We start from the raw sequence: 6,000 nt of genomic DNA on the forward strand, positions 1-6,000 counted from the left end.
GAAAACCGAAGCAGGCAGAGTAGAGAAGATCAAGGTGTGGGCAGCATGGCGCAGACAGAGGCTTGGTAGAACATCAGAGAAAACTGGGAGATTTCTGTACTTTCTAGTATTTATTTCCATTTACCTCACCAGGAAATTTAAAACATATTTAATGGTTGGAAGTAAACACAGAACACAGATTTGGTGCAGTCAGGGTACTCCCCTTGAGAAGGGCCCGGGGCTAGAAAAATGCATGCTTTCTAAACGCATAGCTGGGAAGATCTTTTGCTCAAACTCCTCTCCTTTCTTTTAAGTAAGGATTCGTAGACTAAATACTTCTGGGGTTTTGTTTCTTTGCTTTAAATACATATTTGGTAATGTTTAAAATACCATGTTAGATTTGGATGAAACCTTAGAGGACACAAATACGAACCCCAGCATCACCTCAGTCTTTCCCAGCAGTTACTCTGTGCAGTGCTTTTGTGAACACTGATCTGCTTTCCTTTGATGCTTCTTTCAGATAGGCCTTTCATATAGTTCTAGATTCAGCAAAAAAGCCAATGACACTGGAAAAAAAATAATTTTCTTCCAGGCTGGGTTAGATGCTTGCCACTTACTTCCACAGCATAGTATGCTTACCTCTGTCACAACAGTCCTTCCCACGGCTTGCAACGGTCTCTGTCCTCACGCTATTATAAAACTTTACTGAATTGCAGCTTTCTTTCATTTTTGTAATCTCAGGAAACTAGTACAAGTGTGTGGCTCCTCTGTGTCCTCAACAATCATTTACAGAACAATAGAATGGGCTACTTACTTTACACATATTGAATTGCATCTCCTATGAATTAAAGGATTCCTGGTTATTAAATTACTTGCAAAATGAAGACATGGTTCCTGCCTCTTAGGCCAAATCTCTCCTCATTTCGAATTACGTCCACTGAGAATCAGTTGCTTTCTTCTTCAACTTCTCTGTGCCAGACCAACATCTCTTTATAACTTCGAGTATTTTGACCAAGTATAACTTTAGCTAGGGGAGTTAAGTGCGTACAGAGAAACTGCTTAAGAAAACATTTACTTTTGTTTTATCCCTCAGCGATTTTCTACAGCAACTGTTTATAAGTCTTCCCTCACTTGCTGTCACATCTGTAGGAAACTGTAGGGGGGAAAAGGTGCAAAATACGTTTCTCAGTTTGGTGAACAGCAGTCTGACTAGACAGTGCTGAGGTGCACTTGGGCTCTGTCACAGCAAACTCGTGAAATGTCTTGAAAGAATTATTAGTGCAAAGTTCTTAAAGAATTAAACACATGCCAATTTCTCACCCTTTCTCTTTCTGATTCATAAGAAGATTACGGAGTATAGAACTTAAAGAGGTTTACTTTTTTCTTCTAAGATTCTTTTTTTCCCAAGGTGGACTAATGGATTTTGTTGTATTCAACCAGTCAGAACAATCAGCTTTTCTAATGAAGCAGTTATCTTCGGCACAGAATGAATTTTATGACAAAAAATAAATATTGAGATCGATTAGAATAATCCTTCTTTTAGATATATGGCAATTGAGGCTCAGAGAAAGTAAGCCAGGTGCTCATGATCATACTAATTAAGGGCTAGGATAACAATAGGTTCCTGACTTTAAGCCTAAATTTCCTTTTATTCTATTAGCTCCTTTCATAATTTCATAAAAAATAAAACTGTCATACTCTTTAAGGATTTTTATTGAAAAAATCTAAAACTTAGATAACATCGTCTTTGTTCGATGTCAATATGAAATTTAGAAATATGCATCAGTCGTTCTTAAAGTTGGATAAACCACACATTTTTTAAAGTTGGATATTATTCAAAGATGTTGAAAATAGGTGGAGTTCATTTTATCATTTTTATCTCGTGATGATTTCTACTTTTGTCACGTAGTCAGTTATGATTCATATGCAACTGTATTTGTAGTTTTCAAGTTTGATCTTCCCCACACACTAAATAAAGTTTTATTTTGTTGGTTGTTTTATGTACAGCATTCTTCCATGTAAACTGGAAACTACAGGAGATCTTGGGGGTGTGGTTCCAGACCAAAGCAAATATCACAATAAACCAAGCCAAATGTTTTTAGGCAAACAGGCATGAGCAGTGAGAACCGAGTAAGGTAAAAGGGCCCGCAGCAACCAACAGGCTGAATGCAAACGGGCTCATTAGGCGACCTGCCTCAAAATATCCAAAGGCCCTAGCTGACCAATAGGGCTACTTGCAACCAGGCACGGGTCCCAAAAGAAGGAAAATTCCATATGCTCCCATTCGTCCTCCTTCTTCCCCATAACTATGGCTCCCCAACAGTCTGACAGTCTCTGCCTTGCAGTCCTTCCTGCCCCTCCCTTGCAGGGTATTCAATCATCTTCAATCTCCTTTGTTCTGCTTTGGGTGAATTCTTTCACCATCCCTGCCGCCAGCTTCCACCTGACCAGGTTTCCCCACACAATGCATTTTTTTTGGTTTCCCGGCGCATATAAGATGGTATGTTTACACTATACTGTAGTCTATTAAGTGTGCAATAGCATTTTGGCTAAAGAAAGTAATTACGAAATCTTTATTGCTAAAAATGCCAGCCATCATGTCAACTTTCAGCGAGTCATAATCATGGATTACAAATCACAAAAACAAATATAATAGTAATAAAAAAAAGTCTGAAATAGTGTGAGAATTACCAAAATGTGACACAGAGATATGAAATGAGCAAATGGTGTTGGAAAAACGGTGTTGATTGACTTGATGCAGGGATGCCAGAAACTTTGTAAAAAGCACAGTATCTGGGAAGCACAGTAAAGCTAAGCACAATAAAATGAGGTATACCTATACTTTCCTTTTTTCTAAGACAGTAAACTCCATTCAGGTCAGCTTGAATGTGCTGATTCAAATTTAGAGTTCTGTGGAGAGGTTGAACTTAAAAAATTTAGTGTGTAGAATTCTATCATATAATGTATACTCTATTTTGTATAATTTAGGGAGTGAATCAGTTTGCTAGGGCTGCCCTAAAAAAGTACTACAGACTGGGTCGGTGGCTTAAACAACACATATTTATTTTCTCATAGTTCTGGAGACTAGAAGTCAGAGATCAAGGTTTGGTTTCTTCTGAGGCTGTCCTCCTCCTTGGCTGGCAGATGACTTCCTTATCTGTCCTTACAAGGTCTCTCTGTGTGCCCGCACCCCTCGTATCTCCTCGGGTGTAAACTTTTCTATAAGGGCACCAGTGAGTTTGGATTAGGCCCTACTCAGAGACCTCATTTTAGTATAATCACCTCTTCCAACGCCCTGTTTCTGATTACAGTCACATTCTGAGATATTGGGGGTTAGAGCTTCAACATATAAATTTTGCAGGGAACACAGTTCTGCCCTAACAGGCAGCATATATTTCAAACATACTAAGGAATAGGTTCTGCAGTGCGATGAAGCAACGATACTGTGGAAAGCCCTCTGGTTTAAGAGTTAATAGTTCTGAGTATTAGACCTATCCCTGTCTACTCTTGTACAAGTCAAAATCTTTCTATGCTTTGATAATCTCAATAGCGAAATGAAAAGGTGGGACCAAGAGACTCTTAAGGTCCTTCTCACTAAAGATCAATGGTCCATGAAATTTTTAAATATGTAAAAATTCATTTTGATTTCATACCACCTCTGATATTTTCCATAATACAAAAAAATGAAGTTCCAATTTCTCAAGGTTCCTAGGCTATCTTTTAAAATAAGAAGATAATTCTTTTCACTTTGTTGCCTTCAAAGTTTTGCTATCAGGACTGTGTTAAAAATGCAAAATGAATTTTTAACAGAGCATTGACACTTGCATTGTTAATGTGCCTTCAGGCATGTAATTAGCTGAGAAGTTTAATCTTTTATATTCCAAAGTTTGATCAGAATGCATAAGCTCAGAAAAGCTATAAAGTATTGACCAGCGTCCTTGATTTAAAAAAAAAAAAAGTTTGAAGCAAGCACTTAAAAGCTCTTTCTGTGAGTGCAAATGCTCCTTGTTGCTTCTCAATAACTATATTAAATACAATAAAATGGTTATTTTTCCTTTTTGAATATCAGCCAGAAACAAAACATCTACTATTTTTCTTACTTCTTCTTTTTTTTTTTTTTTTTGAGGCACTTATTTTGCTTGGGAATATTTGAAAAGGGTCATGTGTAACTTTCTGCTAAGTGAATAAAGATGAATGATTCATCTTTAACAAAGCCTATCATAAAAAATAATTAAAAAAAATAAAAAAAATAAAAAAATGTCTGGCTAGGTGAATATATTAAATAAAATTATAGTATAGGCTATTTAAATAAATTTAATGTGTTTCCCATTTACATTACGTAAATAGTAACACACATTTATTTCTATAGCATTCAACTTCATATAGAACAGGTAAGAGTTGTTTCTTAAATGCAATTAGAAGACATTAGGATTGCTCTGGAGAACTGGTGATTGAGTTGAGTAAAGACCAGAAAAAGGAAACTTGCATAAAAATTGAAAACATATCTGAATTGGAGATAATTAGAGATATTAACCACATCAGTCTGGAGGTAATTTTCTTTCATTTGAAGAACTTATGCATAGGTATACACTCTAATTGTTCAAAAGCTGTCTCTCTAATTACTTTTATATCAACTCATTGTTCAACAGAGAGTAGGTGGTAAGTAAATCTTGTTAATTAAAAGTTGCACTGGCCTAAGAGGGAGATCAGATTTATATAGTGCTTTTGCTTTAGGGAAAATGTAAGATTAGTTCTGCTGTGATTATGCTGTGATTATGTAGTATTCAGGTAAGAGAGGTTAAAGTTTGGAATAAGAATAATTCAGACCATTACAGCAAGAAGACACAATATTATCACAATATAAAAATAAACTTCAGTGGTAGGAGAAGTATAAAAAATAACTCTTTTAGGAAAAGGCCACTCCTGTGGCTGAGATAATCCTGATCTCAGTATTTTAAAAATATATTATAGGGGTGCCTGGGTGGCTCAGTTGTTAAGCGTCTGCCTTCGGCTCAGGTCATGATCCCAGGGTCCTGGGATCGGGCTCCACATTGGGCTCCTTCCTCCGTGGGAAGCCTGCTTCTCCCTCTCCCACTCCCCCTGCTGTGTCTCTCTCTGTCAAATAAATAAATAAAATCTTTAAAAAAATAAAAAAATAAAAATATATTATAATGGCAGTTGATTTGCAACACATCTTCAGAAAACAGCCATTCACAGATTAATGAGGTAATACAATTACTTCACAAATAACTCTTTTGGATCTATTTGGAAACAGAAACAAGAATATGAATGAACAAAAGTGACCTGTCCTATTTCTGTGCTCCCTTAATATCGCATACATACTATTGGGATGGTGGAGTATTCATTACATTCTACTTCAGATTCGTCTATGGTATAGTCATTTCATTTACTACTTTATAAGCTTTTTGAGCTATGACCTTGTCTCAGTTGTATTTTATTGCTTACAGCACCGTTCATTCTTTCAAACTATATAGTTTGTACAATATAGTGATGCAGCAACTCTGTACATTACACTACATGCATCACAAGTGTAGCTACCATCGATCACCATACACTGCTCTTATAGTTGACTATATTCCCTATGCCATACCCATCATTCCTGTGACTTATTCATTCCATAACTGAAAGCCTGTACTTCCTACTCCCCTTTGAGATGTGACTTTATTTAGAAATAGAGTCTTTGAAGATATATTTAGTTGAGATGCTATCACACTGGATTCAGCGTGAATACTAAGTCCAATGACTGAGTCCTTATAAGAGAGGAGAGAACACAGACATGCAGAGAAGAGGTCATTTTAAGATGGAAGTAGGCAGATATTGGACTTATGCTACCACAATCTAGAAACTACCTGGCGCTGCAGAAGTTGGAAGAGGCAAAAAAGGATTCCTCCCTAGAGTCTTCAAAAGGAACATTGTTTTGCTGACACCTGGATTTCAGAATTTTATCCTACAGAATCATGAGAGAATAAATTTCTGTTGTTTTAGGCCACCTAACTTGTG

Source organism: Leptonychotes weddellii, chromosome 2 (genome assembly GCF_054177405.1).
Source record: "Leptonychotes weddellii isolate Sample4059 chromosome 2, ASM5417740v2, whole genome shotgun sequence".
Classification (NCBI taxonomy): Eukaryota; Metazoa; Chordata; class Mammalia; order Carnivora; family Phocidae; genus Leptonychotes; species Leptonychotes weddellii.